At 44.6% G+C, this 26948-nt stretch overlaps 1 long non-coding RNA gene across 1 annotated transcript; it reads left to right on the forward strand.

Moving 5' to 3' along the window:
• The first annotated feature begins 474 nt into the window (after positions 1-474).
• On the forward strand, positions 475-13824 carry LOC311624183. The gene is made up of 3 exons (XR_014795266.1): positions 475-573; positions 12355-12412; positions 13724-13824. It is a non-coding gene; the product is annotated as an uncharacterized lncRNA (long non-coding RNA).
• Positions 13825-26948: the final 13124 nt, after the last annotated feature.

The following is a 26948-nucleotide window of genomic DNA, read 5'->3' on the forward strand; positions in this document are numbered from 1 at the left end:
GGTGCCCACAGGCAGCTTAATGCACCGTCCATAGAGACCGTGGCCGTGAACCTGTGGTTTCATTCACTTGGTCTCTTATGGTCACATCCAGTCTCTTTACGAGGCTTCGTTTTCAGAGCAGGTGCTGCCTCCAGCCCACCTTGCAGAAGGAGGGTCTCCTCTGGCCCATCCACCCAACCTGCTGGGCAGCCTCTGTGACCCGAACCCACTCGGGACTGCGGGGAAATTCTCTGAAACACAGTGATTCTCAGCCCTGAAGTGGGGGCAGGGCAGACCTGTGTACCCATCATGCTCAGGGCGACCTGGCCTGGTCTGGGAGCCACCACGTGATTGGCCTGCTCCACGTGACCAGTGATGTGCAGCCTGGGGAGTGGTAGGCTCATGTCATGTGACTGACACATCCTCCAATCAGCTGGCTGCTGGGGCTAGCACATGGCTGGAGGCGGCTGTGCAGGGTTGGAACCGGGCCCGCTGTGGTTTCAGAGCTACAAGTCTCGCACCCTCCACTGGACTCAAAACCAGGCCGCATCTTCCTCCCTGTCCCACAGGCAGGAGCCCTGAAGGTGCCAGAGGGTGAGTACCCGGGTTACTGGTTAGAACCTGCCCAGGTGTGGACAGGCCCAGTGCGCAGGGAAGCCTCAGTGCGCCCCTGCTGGAATTTGTGTATAACATGAGCTCCAGAAAAGGTCAGATGCATTAAAAATTCATCCGGATAACGGGACACCTTACCTGGGACTTGGTTTAATGTAAAACACAGCTCTGAGGAAAGAGGGTCATGTTCTGAAACCCGGAGCCCCGCATCGTGACAGTCAGGTTATTGAACCGAAACAGAGGTTTCTGCAGAGGGAATGGTACACCAAGAAGCCGGCTGTTGGAGGGATTTCCTGCATGTTTCACAGTCTGGTGAGAAGGCAGACATCTGCTGGGCGGGGCAGGCTGAACCACTGTCCTTCCACGTCCCTAAACTGCCCTGCGCCCTCCACAGCCACATACCAGCAACAGGACTTTGAATGGAGTCGGGTCATGCTCTGTGGGGTCCTCGCTTCCCAGAAATTTATGAAGTCTGCACATTTGAGGATATTCGCCCCAAGTCCCCACCCGCTGTCTGTAGCTCAGGAGCCTGGAGCCTGTGGTTTAGGCACCACTGCCACCTGGTGGCCGCAGACTCAAACTACACTCCAGGGTCTGTCTGTCTTTTTCTTTCTTTCTTTCTTTCTTTCTTTCTTTCTTTCTTTCTTTTTTTCTTTCTTTCTTTCTTTCTTTCTTTCTTTCTTTCTTTCTTTCTTTCTTTCTTTCTTTCTCTCTCTCTTTCTCTCTCTCTCTCTCTCTCTCTCTCTCTCCCTCCCTCCCTCCCTCCCTCCCTCCCTCCCTCCCTCCCTCCCTTCCTTCCCTCCTTCCCCCCTTCCCCCCTTTTCCCCTTCCCCCTTTCCTCCCTTCCTCTCCCCTCCCTTCCCTTCCCCCCCCCCCCTTTTTTTTTTTTGCAAGAAAGCAATTCCCTCTAAAGGTTGAAAGTGTAAACTTACAGGTATGAAACTTCTTCAAAGCACATGTCAGGAAAATGGAAGCAGCAAGTGTCTGGCAGTATGGGAGACCCGGACAGTTTTCAGGGCTGCCTGATTCTGGGCGTCACAGGGCTACAGTCAGTTAGAAAGGGTTTGAATTCCCATAGCATCAGGTGCCTGGAAATGGAAGAGCCACCACATGTGACAAAGATGAGGTATTCGTGATTTGAATGACCTTTCATTTGGGATTGTCTCTTTCCCTCTTTCCATTTGGATCCCAAGTTTCTTTCAATGAGCCCATTTATGACATCTATACTTGACATGCAGGAGAGGGAGACTTGATCCCACGCTTCCACCCTTGAACTCTGGCTCTTGTTGGCCTGCACAAGTCTGAAGGGAGCCCAACTCTGATCAGAAAGAACCCAGCGAAGAATAAAATACCACTCCAGAAAATAAGAGTCCTCCATGCAGGTGGAATCTATGCCTCAGAAAACCAGGTTAGACAATGAATGAAGCTGAATAGCAGATGATGTACCTAAACAAATGTCTCCTTGCTCTTCAGAGCCCTGCACTCCCCATGTTGATACTTGTTAACTTCAGGTTTCTTGAAGTCCTTGACCTTACACTTCGTTAATCCGGTTTAGGGGAGAAGAAGGGCAAAAGTGAAGAAAGGAAGGTACTTGTGTCTGTGGTAGGTTTGGCCCAGTGCTCTATGGTTTTCTGGAGTTCCTTCACTTTCCACTGTGAAGTGAAAAACCAAGGCGGAGAGAATTGACACGTGGCCCATGTTAAACAGCACGGGGATGGCAAGAATAAACCGTGACACTAGATCTCTCCGCGTGAGTGCAAAGGATAGACTCCTCTCCAGCAGGCCTGCAGCCTGTTGAGGCCTGACTCCTTCCCTCCTCCTCCTCAAATGGTTTCATGATAAACTTCCCAAGGAGTTGCAATATTTTACGTCACCCCAGGAACTTAAAGTGAGAGAGGTTCTCAGCAGAGAAAGCATTAAATCCAGGCTGTCCTTTCCATATTATGCATGAACAAGCTCGGTGCAGAAGAGTAAGGATTTTTAGCCTGGTTTCAGAAAGCAGGCATCTTAATTTTCAGAGCTGCTCTGTCACACACTTTATAGCTCCCTCTTCTAACTGCTAAGTGCCATAAATCTCTGGAGTCCCTGGTCTCAAAACTCACCAGCAATGAGTTGCCACTGAAACAGCTGCGAGACGAGTGACCCGTAAATAAGGAGCATGTTTGGGCCTTGGCTGATGAAGTCCACTGTCCATCCACGGGCAGGCAGTTGAGGCAGACTGCCATGCTTCCTGGTTATAGCAATCTGGGCAGAAAGGGAGGCCTGAAGGTACAGCGCCATCTGGTCTAGATGAGGGCCTGCCCTTGGTCTAGATACTTCCACAGTGCAGGTGGCCCTGGCAACAGGCACCTGAGAGTGGCTGTGATGAGGCCAGGGTACCTGGGCAGCAGCCCCGTTGGGAGTTGAAGACTGGCTGCGTGCCAGGCACTTGCTCATTGGTGATGGTGATTAAACTACATGGTGATTAAACTACATGCACTATCCACTGAGCCAAACCAGTCAAGGACATGTAACTTGGTTGCGGGCACATCCTCAGTAGAGGGTGTGCAGGAGGCGGCTGATTGATGTTTCTCTCTCATCGATGTTTTTAACTCTCTATCCCTCTCCCTTCCTCTCTGTAAAAAATCAATAAAATATATATATTTTTAAAAACAAAAAAACAACTACATGGTGAATGGCCCTCCCAAGTCTGTCTGTGTCGGCTCTGACTGTGCAAGAGCCACGTTGGAGGACTTGCTGCAGATTCTCCGGGATTCCTATGAGATGGGGACAAGGTAGATGGAGGAGAACCTCAGAAATAAAGATAGGTTTTGCTGTAGAGGGAGGGGGCCTGCAAATTTCTTTTTCTGCAGAGGGCCAGGTAATAAACACTTTGGGTTTTGTAAATTAACAGCTTATTTCCACCCCTTAAGTGTTCCGTGGCACAGATGTTGCCACACACCGTGCCTGATAAGCCTGGCTGTGTCCCAGTAAAACTTGATTTACAGAAAAGAGGTGGTGGGTGGGATTTGGCCCTTGGGCCTTGCTTCCGAACCCCTGGGATGAGGGAAGGAGCAGAGATGTTGTCATAAAACCCCAAATTCAGTTGCTGTACAATCATGCACCAGATTCGTGACCTTAGGCAAATTTTCTGTGAGCCTGTTTCACCATTAGTGAAAAGGGGTTGATGACACTAACCGCTCAGAGTTGTAGTAATGTGTGCACAGAATGAACATGCTATAAATATGAGGCCACCCCCTGTTCTTGGGGTGGATCAGCTGCAGGTGGCCGTAAGGCTCTGTTACCCTCATTGTCTTTGATGATCATCTTTGCTTTATTTGTTGGACCTGACTCAGAGTGAATGAAGTGTTTTTCATTCTATTTGTATTCTGAAAGTAGGTCTTTCCAATCTCATTGGTGTGCTATTTCAAGCCATTTGGCACAGTTCGGGGCTGTGTGGAATCCCCTGGCAATTTCACCACACCAGAACACTGGCTACCCTAAAATTTTAAAATTATAACAGAATCCAAAACAGATGTACCAGATCTAGAGAGGGCTAGAGCAGCATTAACTTGTTCTATGGGAATGCCCTTCCTAAGCACATTGTTAGGCAGACATTTGTGATAAGAGCCAAGCAGTAAAGATTCCCAGCGTGTTCTAAACACCGCAATGTTGGCAGTTTGCGACAAAATTTGGAAGGCCTGGAAAACTGAAGCAGAACTGACTGAATTTACGGCTCAGCCTTTCATGAAAATGAAAATGTCACTGGTCAGAGAAATGAGGATTTGGATGGGAAAAAATGAGGTCGTATTTAGATGAGTGGAACTCTTAAGTATGACACTGATTAGTACTTAGTTATTTTGAATATGAACTGGGCCAAGTTGCTGTTAGGGATTCTTTTGTCAGGACAAGTTCATAATATAATGAACAGGAGCTGTACAAGGCATGCTAACTCAGATACTGCAAGGAAGTAGAGATAGGGCTATTATGAACATTATTTATAAAAATTTATAAACTAGAACAAGAAGATGGCAATAATGCTATTTTTATATCAAAACATACATCCTTGCAGAGTGATAAAAAGCTGTTACAGAGATAATTAAAGCTGTGTAGAGTTGGTTTCCAAGATCTCTTGAAAGTTGTACAAAGAAAAAAAGGAAGAATCAGGTTTTTAAAAACGTAGCTATAAGGACTAAAAGCTTTGTCCCTAAGGCAAAGTATTAGAAATGTGCTTTCACATGGTACTAGAAGTTCTAGCCAGAGCAGTTAGGCAAGAAAAAAAAAAGAAGGAAATAAAATACATCCAAATTGGAAATGAAGAAGTAAAATTATTTCAACTGCAGGTTACATAATAATTCTTAAGGGTCCCCAAAATGAACCCTGCTAGAGCTAATAAGCAAATTCAGCAAAGTTGCAGGTGTAAGATCACATACAAAAAAATAGTTGTATTTTATATATTTGTGTACTGAAAGCTATAAAACATTGCTGAAAGGCATTTAAGAAGACCTAAATATGCAGCTGTAAGAATAATCTCTTACCCTTTGCGAAAGCATGGAGGGACCTGGAGAGTATTGTGCTAAGCAAAATAAGCCAGTGAGAGAAAGACAAGTATCACATGATCTCACTTATATATGGAATCAAATGAATAAAATAAACTGACGAACAAAAAGAATTCAGAGACCTTGAAGCATGCAACAGACTGACATATTTCAGAGGAAAGGAAGTGAGAAGAGATTAACCAGTGAACTTAAATGCATAGCCTATTGACAGACAATAGTTCAGGGAAGGCCTGGAGAAGGGAATGGGGTGGAGGGGATTAATGAGGATAAAGGGATGAACATCTGTAATTCTTTAAACAATAAAGATGAATTTTTTAAAAAGAGAGGAAAAAAGACCTAAATAAATGGCAAGACACAGTTTTATGGTATAAAAGACTTCATATTGTTAAGATAATAAAACAATTTACAAATTCAAATGCAATTCCTGACAAAATTCTAACAGTATTGCAAGGAAATCTGAATGACCAAAACAATCCTGAAAATGAAGAATGAAGTTGAAGGACTCACACTTTCTGATTTCATAACTTAGTTCAGAGCTATGGTAATCAAAACAGTGTGGTGCTGGTATAGGATAGTCATATAGATCAAAAGAATAGGTTTGGAAACCTATAAATAAGACCATATTTATGACCAAGTGATTTTCAACAAGGTTGGAGAAAGAATGATCTCTTCAACAAATGATACTGGGACAACTGGATATCCACAAAAGAAATGAACGAATTTGTAAAAGAATGAATTTGGACCCTTACCTTACACTATATATAAACAACCCATGAGTCAATCATCTAAATATGAGATCTAAACTATAAAACTTTTAGAAGAAAATAACAGGAGTAAATTTTTATAACCTTGGATTTGGCAATGGATTCTTAGATATTACACCAAAAGCACAAGCAGTAAAAAACAGATAAATTAGATCAAGATTAAGATGTTGTATCATAAAGTGCATTTTAAAGACAGTGAAGTGAAAACCTACAGAATGGAAGAAAATATTTTCAAATCACACATAGGAGAAGGGATAATGTACAGAATATATAAAGAACAACTACAACCCAACAACAAGACAATCTGATTAAAAAATGGTAAAAGGACTGATAAAAAAATGGTAAAATGGATGCTTCTCAAAAAAAAAAATATCGTATATATACACACACACACACACACACACACACACACAAATGGCCAAGAGGCACATGAAAAGACGCTCATTAATCTTCAGGAAAAGGAAACCACAACGGTGGCTACAATTCAGATTCAAAAACAAAGACAAAAGTGTTGGTGGGGATGTAAAGAAATTGGATCCCCTGTATATCGCTGATTGAAATGTAGGAGAGTATAGTCCTTGTAGAAAACAGTATAGATTCTCAAAAAGTTAAAAATAGAATCACTGTATGATCCAGCAATTCCACTTTTGAGTATGCAGTGATGCGCCACATTATAATGCTTCTTCAGTCAGTGACGTACTGCATGTACAACAGTGGTACACCATTTGTCCAGGTGAGCTGCAGGCTGGACCAGCTAGTTTGGTAGAAGTGCCCTCTATGATGTTCACACAACAAGAAAATTGCTTAATGATGTATTTTTCAGGACATATCCCTGTGTAAGGGGGTGCATGACTGTATATGAAAAAATAATTGAAAAAAGGAACTCAAGCTGGAAACCAAATGTCCATGGATGGATGATTGATAAAATGTGGTAATACAATGGAATATTATTCAGCCTTGAAAGGAATGGAATTCAGACTCATTGCTGAAACCTAGATGGATCTTAAAGATGTTGTGTTGAGTGAAAGAAGTCAGTCACAAAAGGCCACTATTGTATGATTCTATTTATGTAAAAAGTATAGAGAATAGGGAAATCCATGGAGACAAATCTCAGCTTGGTGGTTGGTGAGGGGAGGGGCAATGAGGAGTGACTGCTAATGGGCACAGGGTTTTATTTTGAAGTGATGGCAATGTTTTGGAACTAGATAGAGGTGGTGTTGAGAATGTACTAAATGCTGCTAGATTGTTCAGTTTAAAATGGTTGATTTTATGTTATATGAATCTCACTTTAATAATTTTTAAGAATTAATAGCAAATAGCATCAACTACTTTTTAAAGCACTGTATTAGGATCTGTATTATGTGATTTACATATATTTCCTTTTACCACAACAATCCTATGAGGCCGTACTATTCAATTTTAAAACTGGTAGAGAGTATTGGCCATCCAGTTAGAAATAGATAGGTGATAACTTTAGACAAGAAGGCGATAGAGTTTTTATTTGGTAGAATAATAATTGCTACAATTCATGAGCATGTACCACATATGTGGAGTGATTTCTTCACAAAAACCCAAGAATGGAAATCACCTCCTTCCCTCCTTACAGACAGTAACTGGGCTCAAGGTCTTGGCTAAGAATGAGCTGAGTGCTTCTAAGCAGTTATTTCAAAGTGTTGGGTAATCAAAGATGAAACTGTTGATAGGAAGTGGCTAACTGAGGAATCTCTTTTCTATTCTGGATGGACTAAAAGGCACAGTTATAAAGGTGGGGTGTGGGGAGAGGGTTGGAAGGTGATTGATGTAGAAAAAGAAACCATCTGGAACTTTAAAACCAGTTATAAGCAGTTTTTGCATATCTTCTAAAGCTTGTGGTTCTGGTTTTAGAGCTTGAAGAGGAGGTCAGGTCCCCAAGAACCCTCAGTCATTGCACAGTTTTTACATCAATTCAGGGTTAATGTGATGCTGTTGCAATATAACGAGCTTGAGCCAAGCTTTGTTGAGTCAGAGATAGTCAGACAAATAGACACACACACACACACACACACACACACAGAGAGAGAGAGAGAGAGAGAGAGAGAGAGAGAGAGAGAGAGAGAGAGAGAATGGAAATGATAATGAAATGAATGAGAGTGATAGAGTAATGGTGCACAGAAAACACCAGTTTCTAGCGACTGGGCCAGGAGGAGGACATGGCCTAGAGAAGCAATCTTAAAGCCTTTCTTTATCTGTCTGAGAGGTGGTAAAAATGGAAGAAGAGACAGAAAATGTGAACATGATGTTTGCATACTAGGCTCTTGTTTTCCTTCTCCCTTCTTGATCTGGGGAGATGACACTTTAAAATATCCACATGGAGAGACCTCTGTCACTTTTGGAGGCAAGAGAGCCATTGGGTCCCTAGGACCGTCCTTGTTCCAGTATGTCCCCTGAACCTGGGTTGTGCTCCATGCGGCCCTCTCTGGGCTCTCGCCTCCTCGCCTATTACTGCTCACTCTCACTGCTTTCCCATTATGCCGAACCTCTAATGGTTTCCCGCGAGCCCAGGCCTCACATCTCTACTTCTTTTCTGTGCTTTCTTCTTTGCCTAAAAAGTCCTCTATTTCTCTGTCCCTGTACTTGTCATGTGTCACCTGATATACCAATTTCTTCTTCTTTTTCAAAAATGTATTTTTACTGATTTCAGAGAGGAAGGAAGAGGGGGAAGAGAGAAACATCAATGATGAGAGACAATCATTGATCAGCTGCCTCCTGCACACCCCCTCTTGGGGATGGAACCCACAACCTAGGAATGTGCCCTTGACTGGAATCTAACCTGGGACCCTTCAATCCCCAGGCCAACACTTTATCCACTGAGCCAGACCAGCTAGGGCGTACCCATTTCTTCTTTACCTTGAATTAAACAGAGAGACCACCCAGAACCTGGATAGTGTCATAGTTATCCTTGGGTACTTGGTATCTAGCAAATAAATACCCCCAAGAGCACCTAGAACAAGAGGGCTAGAAAGACCACGCCTGGGGTTCTCTGGTTCCAGGCACACCTGGTACTCAGATAACTGGTGCTTCTCAGTTCACCAAAAGCGGATCCTGTCTCATGCACCTGTATAATTTTCCCACTGTAGACAAAATAAGTTCATAACTAATTGTTCTCAATTTGAAAAAAAAATAAGGATTTAGGATAGTGCGTATAATAAATGTTGAACAAATGAATGAAGAAGAGCAACCAATGAAGCAACAATCAGAGAGATCACCCAATGGACTATTCCCTTTCCTGTGTTAAATCACCTCCCTGAGCAGAGAGCAGGCCCTCTTCAAGGTGGTCACTTCTCGGTTCATCACAGATTTCAACCTTCAAAATTAAGTGCTAAATTAAATAAGCTGACTTTTAAATACAGGGTCTTGTATTTAAGCACCTTGAGTTTCAAATTTGGAGAAAAGTGAAAGAGAAAGAACCTCTCTTGAATTCAGAAAGTAACTCTGAAAATGAAGGGAACATGGGACTGCAGTGATACTTGAAACCAAGTCAAAGTCAGACATAGAAGAAGCAGGTACCAGAAATGGAAATTCACAGGCGTGGCTTCAAGAATGTAACTTTAAAGTAATTCTGTCTTGAGAGGAGGTAAGAATATTGTAAAAGGATCAGTTGTGTCACACACAGCTCAGCCTATGAGGGTGACAAGCACTGGGATGCTTCCCGTACATCTGACAAGCCACTTGAATTTGCATCAGCAGCAACCAAAGGTTCCATCCTTATCAACCAGTTCCAAAGAATTATCTTGAGGCAACAGCATAGAACAAAAAACCTTTTGCTCCATTTCATTTTGGCGATGCAGTCGCGTGATTTGTGGGAGACACCACAGCAGTACCATTACCAAAGAGCAGTTGACACCAGGTACTTCTCTTCCTTTTTCGGGGTTGGGAAGGTCGAGGGGCTTCCTCAGTGCAGACAAGTGAGGCTCCACCCTTCTGAGGAATAGGAACATAGGGTAGTTTTGAGGGAAGACTGAGAAAGGGCTGACTCCACATTGTCCCTTCAAGCTCTTGAGCCTCAGTGTTCCCCTGCCAGGGGGAAGAGTGTGGTCTCTGCCAGGCCGTCAGGGGCCGGTCAGAATGCCGCAGTGGTTTATGATGTCAGAGGCGCGTGACCGTGCTTCTAGGAAGCTCTCAGCTGCATCTGACAGGAATTCAAATAAATCCAAGTGGGTGAGATTGGGGTGTTCTCAAGTCCACACCTGTCTTGTCTGTGGCAGACCCTTTTCAAAAGTTCTAGGAGGTCAATGCAGGTCGGAGGTCAATGTGGGGCTTTGCTTGGAACTCTGACGTTTGTCTCAAAATGTTGATTCTTACCATGATCAATCAGAGTGATATTACTGTCCCTAGTTTGTAAATAAATTGAGATTTATTGACTTTTCCATGAGGTAAGAAAGAAATATGACTGGAACCCAAGGCCAGTTCTTGTGATAATAGACCATCATTGATCAATAAGGACAGGGTCATTGAAAATGATAAGACACCTTCTTATGTCCATGGGAGGACTTCAACTAGTAACAACCAACTTTGGAAGTTTCAAAATTAGTTATTAATCATGTCCAGAGATAAACTATTAGGTCTAGTAATAATTAATGTCGTTTTCTAATACTTTTTTTTAAATCGAATTTATTTAAACAATACAGCAAAATTTAATCAACAATATAGTTGCCGTTGTTTTCTACTACTTGTGCCCAACGCTCAGGAAGCATTTTAATCCCTCTGTTGTAAAATTCTTGTGATTTTGATGCAAAAAATTCGGTCAATGCATTTTTGAGGCATTCTTCATTATTAAATTTTTTTCCAAGAAGAAAGTTTTGCAAAGAACGAAACAAATGGTAATCGGAAGGGGCAATATCAGGAGAATATGCAGGTTGAGGGAGAACTTCCCATTCCAACTGGCGCAGTTTTTCAGCAGTGATTCTTGCAGTATGCGGTCGTGCGTTATCGTGGTGAAGAATTACGCCCTTCCGATTAATCAGCGCGGGTTCTTTTTCTCTTAAAGCTTGGGCTAACCTTTCCAATTGGGCACTATACACTGCACTTGTAATGGTTTGGTTAGATGGTAAAAGTTCATAATGAAGAATTCCTTTAAAATTCCACCAAACACACAACATCACTTTTTTCGCATGCAAGTCAGGTTTTGGCGTGGGCTGTGGAGCCTCATTTTTGTCCAACCATTGAGGCCGCCTTCTCAAATTAACATACAGCACCCATTTTTCATCTCCGGTAACAATTTGCTCTAAAAACGGCAAACGGTTTTGACGAGAGAGGAGCGAACTGCAAATTGTGACTCTTTGATAACGGTTGTTGTCGGTCAACTCATGAGGAACCCATTTTCCAAACTTTTGGACTTTGCCAAGTGCACGCAATTGATTGGAAATTGTTTTTTGTGAACAATTTAAAGTTGTCGCAAGCTCTTGTTGGGTAATTTGAGGATTTTGCACCAAAAGAGCTTGAAGAGCTTCTTGATCAAAATTGGACACACGGCCTCGACCACTCTTGTCATCTAACGAAAAATTTCCCTCGCGAAATTTCTCAAACCAACGCTGGCATTTTCTGGCACTAACTGCATCTTGACCAAGAGCACTACAGATGTTTTTTGCAGCCTCACTTGCTTTTCTTCCTAATTGGAACTCGTAAAGCATGCAGTGCCAAATATGCTCTTCATCCGCCATCTTCTTAGCCCTAGTTTTGCAACAAAAACCAAACCAAACACAAACTTTTTCAAGCAAAACTTGTTAATTGCACTTCACACGTTCTGTAGATACCACGTGTTTGAAGGTTATGTCAATACAAGTCAACGCCAAGCAAGATTTTAAACGAATGTTTAAAAAACGACGTTAATTATTACTAGGCCCGATTTACAATTATTTTAGGAATCAAATTCTCAAGTAAGTATCCTAGCCAATTTAAAGAGATTTTTTAAAATAAAGTCCTTTCTATTGATCACATATTTATCATTTCTGATGCTGCTCCTTCCTCTGAGGTTCATTCATTCAGCCTTTCTATAGCTGAAAAACTCTTTATTCTTACAATACAGTTCTGCTGGATATGGAATTCTAGGTCGGCAAATTCTTTCCATAGAGTTGGCTCTCCTTATCTATGGGTTCTACAAACTCAAATTCAACCCACTGTGAAAACATTTGGAAAAAATGTTACATTGTTGCTGGCAAGTACTATGTAGTTTGGCCTATGATGATTGTATCTGTACTGAACATGTACAAACTTTTTTTCTTGTTATTTCCTAAACACTACAGTATAACAATTATTTATGTAACATTTACATTGTATGGGGTATTATAAGTAATCTAGAGATGATTTAAAATGACCTGTTGGAGGCACCTGTGGGCAGAGCTTTCCACTGAGAACACAACCCCCCATTGAGGGCTATACTGGAGGTTCAGACACACAGTGACATCTGTGTCATTCTCTCTCAGGACCTCATCTATGAACGAACAGGATTGAAACGATGTGATTAGCAGATTGTGCTCCATGGTAAGTTCATTCACTACATAGAATTTCACAGACATTATTCTCCATTTGAAAATGTTAACAACAAAAAAGACACCTTGAAATGTTTGCAATAACATATCATTATGTATTTTGTCGTAAATTTTACAAATTCTTTAAACAGCCATTCATCTTCTGTATTTAGAAAAGGGTTTACTTTCACATTAAAGCTAATCCCTAAACAAATATGAAATACTGCAAACCACCATGCATCGCTGAATTAGTTCAACCTACGGGGAGACCTGTACCAGTAGATGGCTATGGTTCAACCAGGGCCGCTGTTGACTAGGATGCTAGTGGCTCTGCTACCGAGAAACTGCGTACACAGCAAGTAGTTTGATGTCTCACCCAACTGCCTGCCTGAAAACGTCTTTCATAGTGGATTAGTCATTATGCAAAGGCCTCCAGAAATCAGACCCTCTTCAGTGAAGTCCCCGGTAAAGAGCCCAGTAGTTTGCTTCAGTCTCTGCTAATCACATCGTTCCAATCCTGTTCTTTCATAGGCAAAGCAGGTCCTAATGATGCCCCTAAAGTGGCAACACGGACTAAGGTGACTTAAAATAGCTTAATTCATAGACTTCTTATGATGATGTTAACAGGAGTTTGGGCAAAATTAGTTAAGAGGGGAGACGGTTCCAACAGAATCACAATTAATTGCAATCTTTTGAATAAATTAGGTGTTTTTCCCAGGCTGGTTGCTATATGAACATAAGTAACAGTCTCAGAAATAAATTTTTAAAATTTTCATTCCTCTCTTCTATTTTTCAATTAGGATGGAAAATAGTTTTAGAACCTAGGACTTGCTTAGCAGGAGGTTTGGGTAAGCTGCTATTTCTACCTCAGGGGCGTCCAGCCCACCAACTTAGCAGAATGCTTTTGGTCCACTACTAACCCTAATTTTCATTACTGTGTTTGTTTTAAAATCCTGGCAAAAGCTTCCTTCATTTCAAAAGATGACCTGTAAAATTTCAGTTTTAAGAGAGGTAGTTTTATAAGATGACAGACACAACAGAAATGGTAAAAGTATTCTAATTCAATTTTAAAATATATTTAATCAAAATGACTGCATTTTAGAACAGTCCTTTCAATCCCGTGTGATAACGTACACCACAGTTTTGTGTTCATTTTAATGGGAGGCTGGTGGCAATCTTTCAGAGGCTTGTATCTGGGCATGCCAGGGCAGCTCACAGAATTTCCCATCAGCACTCCTGCCGGTTTCTTTCCTAGTGTGCATGTGAAGGAGGACATTTCATGCTGTTCAGGAGTGTGAATGAGGTCTCTCGTTTTATGTTCCAGGCTGGTTTCTCACTGCATGTGTCTCAGAATGAAGCTTTCAGGCTCAATACGATGCCAGTTCTACCTGGATTTCACAAAGCTCTGCTACCAGTACTTCTGAAATTCTGGTAAGATCTCTTTTCTTTCTTTTAGTCATTGAAATAGATTTTAGGCATTCCTATGACAAGAAATGCTTTTAATTTTCAAGCACCCCTTTAGTGGTAATTAGCAACTCGCTTCAGAGGGTGCCTTGCCGTGAAAGAGAGATGTCTACTTGACCAAGCAAACCAACGGTGCTGTGAGGGCAGAGGAGGAGCGAGTCTCTGTGTTTTCTTTATCAGAGACATGAGACATGTCTGTCCATCAGATGAGCTGGGGAATGAAGTCAGAGGGGTGGGATCCACAAGACCTTTTTAGCATCCCAGCTCTTCCTGTAATCATCCTTTGCCCGGAGGGGGGAGGGGGAGGAGGAGGTCTGCTCCTTGGAAGGCCCCTCTTCTCACCTGCAGCTGTAAGTCTCCCCTTGGGAGCGGTGGTGGTAGGGTGGGTGTAAGGGGTGGGTGGGAAGGAGGCTGCAAGGTGCTGTCTGCACCCACTCAAGGGGGTATTATGTCAGTGTGGGGCTTTGGCACATAAGGGACTGTTAAACATAGAAATAGTTTTTGCTCCCTGCACCATCTGTCTTTTCTTTCCTCTGAGTTCCCTGGCTCTGCTTGTTTTGTTTCTGTCTTCCTTGTGGGACCATCCCCTCAAATATCTGGAAAGCTCCGTTATCCGGGTTTAATGAGAGTAGTCATGATTGGAGGAGTGAGAGTCAAAGCTGATGGGAAGTTGTGTGGTTTACCAGTGGTTCTCACTTTAAGGTAGGAGTTGGCATTTTTCCTCTGTGAAGCACCATATACTAGAGGAACGTAGCCTCTGCGGGCCATCTGGATTCTGTTGCAACTACTCCACCCCAGTGTGCTACTAGTGTGTCCTGAGTGACAGAAGCCATAGACATCCAGGGAATGAATGAGTGTGGTTGTGTTCTGTGAAATGTTGTTTACAGAAGTGGGCAATGGGCCAAGTGTACCAGCCTCTGGCACAGTGCCTCATCCATGCCCTCAGCTGTACCCAGAGTCCTCAAGAGCAGAGCATCATTTGTCAGTTCCTTAGAGAAACCTCTCCAGTCTTCTGGGGCATGGGGGTCTGGGGGGAGGGATGTTTGGATTTGCAGTTGCTGGTACACATAGATTGAGAGAGTGGGATGGGAGTTGCTGTGAACACCAAGCCTGTGTGCAGCTTTATTTTTTAAAAAAATTAGAAAATATATATATATTGATTTCAGAGAGGAAGGGAGAGGGAGAGAGAGATAGAAATATCAATGATGAGAGAGACTCATTGATCAGCTGTCTCCTGCACACACTCTACTGGGGATTGAACCCACAACCCAGGCTTGTGCCCTTGGCTGAAATCGAACCTGGGACCCTTCAGTCTGCAGGCCCACACTCTACTGAGCCAAACCAGCTAGGGCCGGCTTTAGTCTTTAACTTTCTTCCAGAGAAAATGGTGCTTCTAGATCCTGAGGGTTTTAAATACCAGCTGGCTTCCTGTTGACATCCCATGAAGCACACTCAGTTCAGCTCTCCCATTACTCAGCCAGGACTACTCATCCACCTCCCAAATTGTGTTATCAGTTTATGGTTTTGATTTTCTTTGTTCTCATGAGTTTATAACTTTTTTCCTTTCAAGTCATTTTGGTGGGATTTCAAGAGGACGTCAAAGCATCATGTGTGTTCAATCTGCTAGTGTAACCAGAATCCTCCTGGGAAGTCTTAAAATGTTTACAAAGACCATGGGGAGAATGAGGTCAGGAGAAGGGAAAAAACAAAGAGAAAAGAAAACAAGATGGGGAGAAAGAGATCATGGAGATCGGAACGGAAAGCCTTTAAGTTTGTGTTTTGTTTTGTTTTTTCCCTTCAAACATGGATCAATGAAATGTTAAAACATCTTTTGCTTTAGACTTTATTCTGTCAATATAAAAAGCAGCTAGAAGTAAAATAATAAATATGGTGAGACTGGAGCAGAAATACAGGGAAGCTCTCTAATCCACTTTCTCCATGTTTCCCTGAGAAGCCAAAAAAACACACTAAACATGAAATATGACTTCCAGGGGCCATTGCTTCTTACGACAGTGTTATTTCTGACAGTAGAGCAGTCTCTTACTCCTTCCCCAGGAAATTTGGAGGCAGGAACCACACTGAGGTCAGATGTGGAGAAATCAAGGCTTCAGGATGGCCCAGGGCTCCTCATTGCACCACCTGTGGGGGGGGGGGGGGGCGGCGCTGGCATTACATTCCAGCCACACAGGGGGAGCACCTGGTTTACCAGAGTTAGGGTTTCCTGTCACTGCAACTAAGTTTACACAGATAAAATACTGCAGGGTTCTCAGAACTAAATAATTGATTTTTTTAAAGCGCTGTTTGAAAACGATGTTTCCAAAACAGAAGCATAGTATTGCATCACCCACCTCTGCCATCCCCATCATGCACATGCGCACGCATGCAGACCCCTTCACCCCAAACTTGCTGTTTTCCCTGGGACAAGTTCTATTACCTGACTTGGGGTTGAGCTAACTTACAGTTCTAGTGTATCTGAATGCTGACTGCAGAGGGAGTTGGAGGGGGGTGCTCAGGAGCTGTTGGCCTTCACACTGTGGGGATGGGAAGGTCTGCCATGTTTTTACTCTCATATTGTTACATCCTCAGTGCTCCTTGATTGTTAGGAAGGTAGTTCAGTTTGACCAGGGCTCGCTGGCTGTTGTCAGAAGGGCAAGGAAGGGGGAAGACAGGGAAAAGCTCATTTAATCTTCAAAACCAAACTCCTGCCCTAGCTGGTTTGGCCCAGCAGATAGAGTGCTGGCCCTAGACTAAGATTCCAGTCAAGGGCATGTACCTTGGTTGCAAATTTCTCCCCTCCTGGGCCCTGGTCAGGGCTCATGCAGGAAGCAACCAATCAATGTATTTCTCTCACATTGATGTTTCTCTCTGTCTTTCTTCCTCTCTGCCACTCTCTCTAAAAATAACTCAGGTGAGGATTAACAAAAAACAAACAACAAAAAACACCTTCCTTCCTTCCTTCCTTCTTATTAGATGATATCACTGAAAACAGAGTTGTTTACTAACTTGCCCAGAGTCACCCTCGAAAGTGAAGAAGCCAGGAGTTGAGCCCAGGCAGTAGAACTCTGGAGCTCAGTCACCACCACCACGCAGGCTCCATGCTGTTAGAGGCAGAGGACGCAGAGCCTCAGGTTCCTGTTGTGCTGAAAATGAAAGGCACAGAGAGAATGTTGTTTGATTTCTATTTCCTTATTGATTTAGGATGTTAAGCAACTCTTCATGTGCTTATTGGCCATTAGATTATCTTCTGTTTAAGTTCTTTACCTATTCTTTAGTTGGGTCGTTTGTGTGCTTTTTTGTCGTAGAGTTGTAAGAATTCTTTATATATACTAGTTTCTTATCAGTCATATAATTTGCAAATCTTTTTTCCCATTCTGTAGGTTGTATTTTCCTTTTCTTTTTTTTTTTAAATATATTTTTTATTGATTTTGTACAGAGAGGAAGGGAGAGAGATAGAGAGTTAGAAACATCGATGAGAGAGAGTCATTGATCAGCTGCCTCTTGCTCACCCCCTACTGGGGATATGCCCGCAACCAAGGTACATGCCCTTGACCGGAATCGAACCCGGGACCTTTCAGCCCCCAAGCCGACGCTCTATCCATTGAGCCAAACCGGTTTCGGCTATTTTCCTTTTCTTGGTACTGTCCTTTGATGCACAAAACTTTTAATTTCAGTTATCTAATTTATCTGTTTTTTTTTTTTTTTTTTTCATTGCTCATGCTTTGGTTTTCTATGTAACAATCCATTGGGATTTTGATGGGATCCATATTGAGTCTTCATATCACACTGGTGATGTTAGCATCACAACAATATCTGAACAATGTTAAGTGGTCCAGTTTCCCCTGATTTTCACAACACTGCCCCTCCTTTTCACTCAGATCTCAGCCTGTCTCATTCTATAATATTTTAATTCCTTGCATAGTACGCACCACCATGCTATACTATTGCTTATTCATTGGGCTGGCTGTTTCTGCTCATCTCTGTCCACTAGAATGTAAGCTGTTGGTGCACAGGATCTTGTCCATTTGTTTTCTTCTTTGTCTCAGCATTTGGAATCGTGCTGGCACCTAGTAGATACTTGATAACTGAGTGAAATGATGAGTGAAGGACCAGAGCGGGTATGCCAGGGAGCTGAGCAGAAGCAGTGCTCTTCTGATCGAAAGTGATGGTCATGATGTTTTCCTGACGTGCAAACACGCCTTTTCTGTCTTCAAGCCCTAGGCTCTGCAGTGTGACTGCACCTTCACACATTCTGTGTAAGAAAGATGGTGGGATTTTCACAGTTAAGAATTCATGAGCAGTAACTACTTGTTATTACATGCTTATGTTTCTCCCCATTTTATTCTGAATTGTGCATTACCCATCAACCTATTAATACTACTAAAAGCTAAATGAAGTGAAAGCGTGTTTTGCTCCTTCATCCAGTCCATAATCCCTGTGGGAAGGTGAGCTGTTCGAACCCAGAGGGTTCACCCTAAGCATGTCCATCCTCCCGGCGACGGTGCAGCACCAGCAGCCTCCATGGACAGGCTTATGCCTGACCCTCATCTCCTGTTGTTCAGAGAGCAGGCACCACCCACCAGGGGCTGTCTCTTCTCACTTAGGGACTCCCAGCCTGCACAGGGTCAGCATATTCTGGACTTGGCCCTGAGTGCAGTAGGAGGCATACTATGTAGCGTGTGGGCAGCAATAGGGCAGACATGCTGAGTGGCTGGCAGCAGGCCTGAGTGAGCACAGTGTGGCTGGGACTGAAGTTCGGGTGGGGACAAATCTAGACCTGAATCTGCTGACACAGCAGAATAGCCCAACAGCATATGTGTTAGCAGCGAAGCAAAGGCCAGACGCTGGGAGACAAAGGCTGGAGAAATAGGTGTTTATTCTGAACCCGGGATAAAGTTGCATCTAAGACCCAGGGGCTTTGCAGAACAGGAAGCACTGGGCCAGCGCCCCAGCACCCACTGGGAGAGGCAGCAGATTGTTAACAGCTGACTTCTGACCTTGGCTCTCATCTCACCGTGCTCAGGAGATAAGTTAAATGCACAAATATACCTGGAGCCAAGGAGATGCTAAAGCCCACAGACACCATCTAAGTCTGCTTGTGTAGTGCCACAAAGCTGGCCCTCCTGCAGGTGCTCACAGTGAACCCGAGAGGGCAGCACAGGCCTCATGCGTCTTCGAGGACAGTGATGTTCCTGATCTCGGGTCCTGTGGGAGTCCAAGTCCTAGTGGTGTAGGGCAGACCCCCTCCGTCTGTCCTGGCTTGACTGTTACTGTGCAGAAGTTGAGGTGGCCTTGGAGGAAGCTGCCCTCGCTCCCACCGCTGTCTCCCAGGCGCCCTCACCCAGGTCCCTCCCTCTGCTCCATCGTGTCCTCCCAGTAGCCCCTCTGTCCTGCCAACTCCTCAGGTGCCTTCCCCAGAGGACTGATTCCCCCAGGGCTGGGTTAGTGTAATTGGAGAAGACAGTTTTGTTTACTCTTTTGTTCAATGAATTGGTGAGTGCAGGAAGAAAGGGTGAGATGGAGAGTATGGGTTGACACAAAGGGGTGTAGGAATAACCCACAGTAGATGAGTTCCATCGACGAGTTACATCATTTGCAACCTGCTCACCGGTTTCAGCGTGGAGCGCATGGCAGGGGTTGGTTCACATCCTCACCGTGTCTCCACTCTTTGTCTGCATAGGTTGGTTTTTCTTGGAAAGGAACAAATGTTTTCACCGAATAATCTTTTTAAGAGGATGCCATAAAATCATTTGGGTAGAAATGGAAATGTGTGGATTTCCCTTTCAAAAGGGTCATCTGTTGGCCTCCCAGGAAGGCAAGATGTTTTTACCTGCGCTTCTGAGCGCCCTGCTCTCCTGTACTCTGTCTGAGAGTCCTTCTCTCCTGCCCTGGGTGCGCACTGGGCCGCCCATCCTCTGTGCCGGGCCTCCTGTGCTGACTGGTCAGACAGTGAAAGGAGGCCGCTGCAGACCTTCCCTCAGGAACGGAGTGCAGGTCAGGAGGACTCACGATGCGCTGGTTTGACTACCGCGCACAGATTGTCCTTTCCTGGGCGGATAACTGAAACATTGTCTGCAGGCTGCGGATGAAACTGCTTGTGATCCATAGATGCAAATGAAAAGCAGGCTCTAACCCGGACATGGTGAGAGCTCAGGATGGGTTTGAGTCTGTGCACAATAGACCCTTTCACACTTCAGGGCAATTGAAATGTCACATAATTCTTAGAGCATAAAGTGTGGCTTGTTAATCCCCACAAACGTCTTAATGCTCTTTGTGCCGCGAAGGAGAGGGAACTGGAGCCGGGCCCCGCCTGCCTCCCATGTGTGCCCCGCGGCACCGAGAGCACACTGGGGCCTCACAGCCCCTGGCACAGGCCTGTCCGGGGTGGCGGAGGATAAAGGAGGGGGCCCAGTATCCTTCAGGGGTTGGAAATGTTCCACCAAGCTGATCATTGGAGACAATGAAGCGGTTTGAACGATTTACTAATTAATCACGATTGCAGAGTTCCTAATGACTAATATATAAAATGCTCCTATAGATCAATAAGAAAAAGGTAACCCCGTGACTCCACCCCAAAAGAAAAATGGTCAAAGATCCAAACAAGTATTTACAAAAGAAGTTGAAAGGGCCAATAAGTGAGTAGAAAAAGTCCAGCCTCACAAGTTGCTAAAGCAATGCAAAACAAAAATAGGGTAACGTATACTTTTTTGGGCTCCACAAGATGGCAAGGGGTTCACCTCCCCAAAATGTAAGCTTTTAGTGTTGGTGAAAATTTGGGGAGCAGGTTCACTTGTGTGCTGCTGGTGGAGAAATGGTTAGGCATCACTTTCTGGAGTGTGACGCTCATCTCTCAGCTCCAGCAAGATAGCTACTTACCAGGAGGGCTTGTGGGTCCCTGTGGGGCCAACCCCATCACCAGGCTCCACAGCAGAAAAACTTAGACTCAACCAGATGTCAGGTAGCAGGGTCCCTCGGTTTTGTATTGTGATGATTTATTAATCATGCTCCTGTGGAGGAGGATGCAGAATATTCCCAGGGTTTTGCTCCTGAGAACAGAGCTGTGTTAGAGAACGTATACAGCATTCCCCGTGCATCTGCGGGTGCACATTCGCCATTTTTCTCTGCTGTATCAGTTTCCTGGGGCTGCCAAGATGAAGTGCCGCAGACACACACTGGGTGGTGTAAAAAAACAGATACGATTCTGTCACAGCCTGGAGGCCACGAGCCCAAAATCGAGGTCCCGGCAGGGCCGTGCTTCAGGGCAGCTCCCTACTTGTCCCTCCGCTTCCAGTGGCTCTTGGTGGCTTCTGACTCCATGGCAGAGCATTTCTTGGAGGGCACAGTTCCAGGACAGAGGACAGATGGGCAGTCGTCAGGGGTAAGGACTGGGGTGGGGAGGGGAGGGAGCTATAGAAGGGATCTTTGTGATATCGGAGGCACTCAGTGTGCTTGGGGGACACAAAAACTATAATGCGATCAACTAAACACAAACGAATGTAAATGAAGTGGAATCTGACTAAGATCGGTACACTGTGTATTCTGGCTGTGATCCTGTGCTATCATTTTATAGAAGGTTATCATTTAGTATTTTAAAAAGCGAATTTATTTACCTCCATGTATGTCTATGTCTCTTTGGAAGAATTGTTTGCCGTTAATACTAAGTAAGCAAACAAATGTATAAACAGATCTTGTTGCCCCTCCCACCTGCAAACGCCCTGCTCATCACAAGCAGCTGGAATAGAGCATTGGTGCTTGCTGTGGCCCGCCTGCTCTTCTGACTTTTAATAAGGCTCATATTCAGCCCACTGCCCTCTGCTCTCTGCCCACTGCAGGTTAGTATGTGTGGCGTTTCCCTCCAGGTGAACAGGGAGAGGCCTGGCATCATCCCTCTGGTTCAGCTGCTGCGGAGGACAAGTGCCCATCTAGATAAGGGCCCCCTGCTCCCTGGGGTTCCCCAAAGTTCACTCAGATGCCATAGAGCCAAATATACCCACCCAGTGTGGGGACAAGCCGTCCCACTATTTTTATTCCCAGTGGAGTCATAAGCAGATACAAGCTTCACACTAGTTCCAGTTTACTTCTGGAGGTGTAGGCAAGTTATAACTTCATTCTTCTTGCCTGTCTTCCATGGGCTGTGCAGTGCTGTGCAGGGTGGATGTGCAGGGGCTGCTGGGAGTGGAGAAGCCTGGCCTGAGGCCCGTGTGGCTTCTGTAGTTGAGACCAGATTCCCCCGAGGTGCTTGACCTGCCCCCTCACCTCCCAAATTGCTCCTGTGTCGATAGAATATGTTGTAGGCATCTATAGGCTTCTCAGTGTCCAGGGTCCCTATGGGTCAAAGTCCCAAGCAGGGAGGGCCCTGCAGAGGGCAGGGGTCCTCAGGCTTACTGATCCCAGTCCAGTGGTGACTCAGGGACATGCGGGCTCCTGGATGGCCCAGAACCAGGGTGTGTGCCTAGAAGATGCAGCTTTGTCAAGCAGAGAAGGAACACACTGACTGCCTTCTATGTCCCAGATATTTGCACAGATTATCACATTAGTTACCTCACCTGCACAAATCTAAGATGTTAAACTCGATTTTTCAATGGAAGGAATAGTCTTATTGTGGGCATCTAACTTGCCCAGATCACAAAGAGCTAAGAAGTGGCAGAACCCCTGCACAGATGCTGAATGACTGGTCATGAGAGTGAGTTACTGCTGCAACCCCTCAGCTACTGCTCTCTGAGACGGTGCTGCCCCCCAGTGGCCCGGAGCCCAGGCTGCTCCTGGAAGTCCCAGGGAGGCTCCTCTCTGCAGCAGCGCCCTTGCTGGTCTGCCCCATGCTTCTCTTCATTGTGATTGCTGTGTGAAGGGCCACTCGGGTCCTCTAGTCAAGTAAAAAGCCTCAACTTTGGACCGTGACTGCCAGAGGCTCAGAGGCCCTGGTTTTGTTGTTACAGGTTTATTTTGTTTTAATTTATGGGCTTGAGGTCCTGTTTTAAATAATCATAGTCAATAGAAATGCTATATCTATGTCATTGTAAGGTATATACCAAGCTTTACCCATAAAAATAGTAGTAATGGACCCCAAGCTGATTGTTCTCACCTTCCAGTGCTTTTGACTTCTGTCTGCCTAATCGTCTGGCACCTGGGCCAGACCAGTCCAACCGGTTTCTACTTCATGCTGGCAGCCTCACCTCATCTTGAAGCTGTTACTTGGTGCCCCCCACCACCCAAGTATTAATAAGCATTTCTGATGTTTCTTCATGGCATCAGTGCACCCATGTCCTCAGAGGCACCTCTTGTAGGGATGCCTCTCACTTCCCCACCCCAGTTTAGTGTGCTCTCAGCCTCACTTTTTCCTCCAGCTGGGCCCCATGTGGGCTTCTAGGGGTCTGCAAAGGGCAGCCAGCCAGACAGCTCCCGGCCTCGGGGCAAAACACAGGTCTCACTCTTTCGCAGCACACCAGAGTGGGCTGAGGAGCCCTGAGCATGGGGTTCTTGGTCAAGTCCATCTGGTGGACTTGATTCCTGGTCACAGCAGTCAGTGACCAGAAAACCTGCAGATGACTCCGTGTCATGAGGGGTAAGAGATGTTTATAGTAGGAAGGGCCAAGTGGAAGTTCCTAAAAACTGACCCATTCCCTGTCAGTCCCAACCAGGTAAGTGTAAAGCAGCACCACATTCCTGGGAGCTGAGTGCTACTGCCGGAGACAGGACACAGGCGTGGGGTCCTCGTCACATCCCCACTCAAGTCAGCTGTCCAGCTCCTGCAAAAAACTGATGTGTTTTGGGGAATGCTGGTGGATGAGCACAAACCAGGCCACATCAGTGACCCAGTCTATCAGCCTCCTCACTCATGTAATGAGCCACAGGCAGAGTAGCCTTGGTGACAGAGAAGGACAGAAGGACGACAGCCTCCTCTTACCCAGGCTGAGCTGGTCCCTGCCACTGCTTGTACCCACTGGCAATCACAGACACATACTAATCCCTCGATAAGGGATCCTACAAGGAATCCTGCAGTCTCGTGATGGAACCTTAGGTATATTAAGTTCCCTCTTACCCTGGTAAGAACAGGGACTTGTCCTTCCTGCGTTTGGACCCTATTCCAGAGAGTGACCCTCTAGGGCTTCTGAGGAGCCCATTCTGCTCTCAGGAATGTACCACCCAGAAGTATAGGGGTGGTAATGCTTTCTTTCCATTCGCCTGGAAGATGGTTCTGAATTGTATTTCATGAGGCTCCTCAGCCGGTCCCAAGAGTCATGGTGGCCTCAACTGGAGAATCGTCCTTACATTGGTCCTCCTCCTGCTCCGGCTCCCCGAGGTCACATTTGCAAATGTACCACCTGCACACAAGCCTCTGTGCTTCAAGTCAAACCAAGCTGGGACACTGCTGCTCCCAAGAGGCCTTCTGTAGAAAACAAGGACTAACGGAAGGAATTCTCTTGAGTGTCTTTGATTGAGGAAAACAAATCTCTCACTGTTGTTTCCAGGTCTTATTTGATTTTTCAAAGGCACATAACGAATTTTTTGATATCTCATTTGACAGAGAAACTGTCAGTCTCTGAAAGGATGGGTTTCTTTGGAAAGTGGAAGAGAATGAAGAAGGGATGAGAAAGAGAAGGACTGAAGACTGAGCGTGGGGGGGGGGGGGCGCGTTCAAAAAAGCTGAGGAAGGTGAAAAGGGCCAGTCTGTGGAACGCCACATAGCAGCCCGTGTGGCGCCACATAGCAGCCCGTGTGGCGCCACACAGCCCCGTGCTCAGGGAGTGTGCCTGTGGGCACAACAATGGCTGACCTTTACTGAAGCCTGTGGGTGGACTCCACTGCTCCAAGTATTTGCTACACCGCTTAGTATTCACAGCAAGCTCTGACGGAGCACTAGGTGCCTTCTTGTGCACAGGCTAGAAACAAGGCACGCTGACCCTTCTGCTCCTGGATTTTCCCAGTGCCCAGAGCTGGACAGCCCAGCTCCTGACGGTGGGCTCTCCATTAACCTTGGATTATGGATTCGAATTGTCCTAAAATGATGGCATTATTTCACATTAGACTGAAGTTATCATTGCAGGTTTTTCAACCTATTCACTTTGTATTCATTTCTGCTGCCGAGTGTTCAGCCCAACACCCAACATGCAGTGCGTCTGTCACGTGGCTGTCACAGGAATCTCAGGTGGGCTTGGGATTTTCCACTGGCAGCTTTGTTGTTTCAAGTCTCAGCTGAGGATGAAGTAAAAGCCTCCATTTCCTTCCTCTTGTGGCTAAATGTCAGACATATCCTCCTTTTGCAGTTTTTTATGTAGCCATTTCCTGTGCCTTACAGGTAAGCTTCACAAATCATTGACTCAAAAGAGTCAGAGCTGGAAAGAACATGAGCAATCACGTACTTCAGGTTAGTAAACTGAGCTCAGGGAAGTTAGGTGACTTAACACAACAAGGGGAGAACAAATCACTGTGAGAACTCTGCCTTCTGTCTTTTGTCAAGTCCTCTCCCTGTGGTGTCGCTATACTGGAAGAATGGGGAATGCAATAGAAGTTACATAGTCTTTGCAAAGCATCATTTGAAATTAAACCTCAATTATTGTAGGCACCGTGTCCCAAACAATCCTATTACCAAGATCTGCCTCTGGGAGCAGGGCTATATTCAGATGTTACGGACTGAATGTTTGTGTCTCCCCAAGTTCATGTCTTGAAACCTAACCCCCAATGTGATGGTATTAGTAGATGGGACCTTTAAGACATGATTAGGTTATGAAAGTGGAGCTCCATGAATGGGACTAGTGTTGTTATGAAAGAGACCCCAGAGAGCTCCCATACCCTTCCACCATGTGAGGACACAGTCAGAAGACATCTGCAGCCCAGAGGAGAGTTCTCAACAAAATCTGACCATGCTGGCATCCTGATCTTGGATTTCCATTCTCCAGAGCTGTGGGGAATAAATTTATGTTGTTTATAAGCCACTTGGTCTGTGGTACTTTGTTATAGCAGCCTGAATAGATTAGGACAGGTATCAAGAAAATTGTGAAATAAACGTGCCTGTAAGTGTGTTCCCAAGGCAAATGGTATTGAACAATGTTGGTGTGTATTAAGCCTCCTGCATTATGGGTCATAATAGTCCATCTGTTTATGTCTAATCAAAGTTGCACCAAAGGGAAGGGAGTTTTCATGGATATGATTATGGTTATTTTGCTTTGAAAATATGTCCACAGAAATGAATTTGCATTATTGCTATTGTGCTTTAATTGGGAAATATTTAATTTTTTGTACACATACTACAGGTGGCATAGGAAGTTATTTTAGGTGACACTTCAACAAATATGTTTTATTTAAATATCTGTATATTTATTTCCTATATATTAAAATATATTTGAAACACATATCTGATAAATAACTGGTAACTAAAAAGTATAAAGTTAAAACTCAACAACAAGAAAACAACCCAATTTAAAAAATAGGCAAAGCTCTGAATAGTCTTCTCACCACAAAAAATGTACAGATGGCAAATAAGCACATAAAAAGGTGTTCTGAATCATTCATCAGGGAAATGCAAATTAAAACAATGAAATACCACTGTACCTACTAGAATGGCTAAAATACCGACAATAGCAAATGCTGGTGAGGATATGGAGCAGCAGGAACTCTCATTCACTGCTAGTGGGAATGCAAAGGTACAGCCACTTTGCAATATGGTTTGCAGTTTCTTACAAAATTCAACAATCTAGCAGCATTGCTCCGTGGTATTTATCCAAAGGAACTGAAAACTTAGGTCCACACAAAAACCTGCACACGGATATTTATGGCAGTAATTGCCATCAACTGGAAGCAACCAAAATATCCTTCATTAAGTGATGGGTAAATACTATGGTACATCTAGGACATGGGACATCGTTTAGTGCTAAAACAAACAAACAAACAAACAAACAACGAGCTGTCTAGCCACAAAGAGACATGGAGGCATCTTAAATATATATTGTTTAGAGAAAGAAGCCAACCAGAAAAGACTGCTTACTATATGACTTCAACTATATGACATTCTGGAAAAGGCAAAACTGTGGAGACAAACAAAAGATCAGTTGTATCAGTGGTTGCTAGAGGTTAGGGGGGAAGGAGGGGTG

This window comes from Pipistrellus hanaki (assembly GCF_964339955.1).
Source record: "Pipistrellus hanaki genome assembly, chromosome: 6".
Taxonomy (NCBI): domain Eukaryota; kingdom Metazoa; phylum Chordata; class Mammalia; order Chiroptera; family Vespertilionidae; genus Pipistrellus; species Pipistrellus hanaki.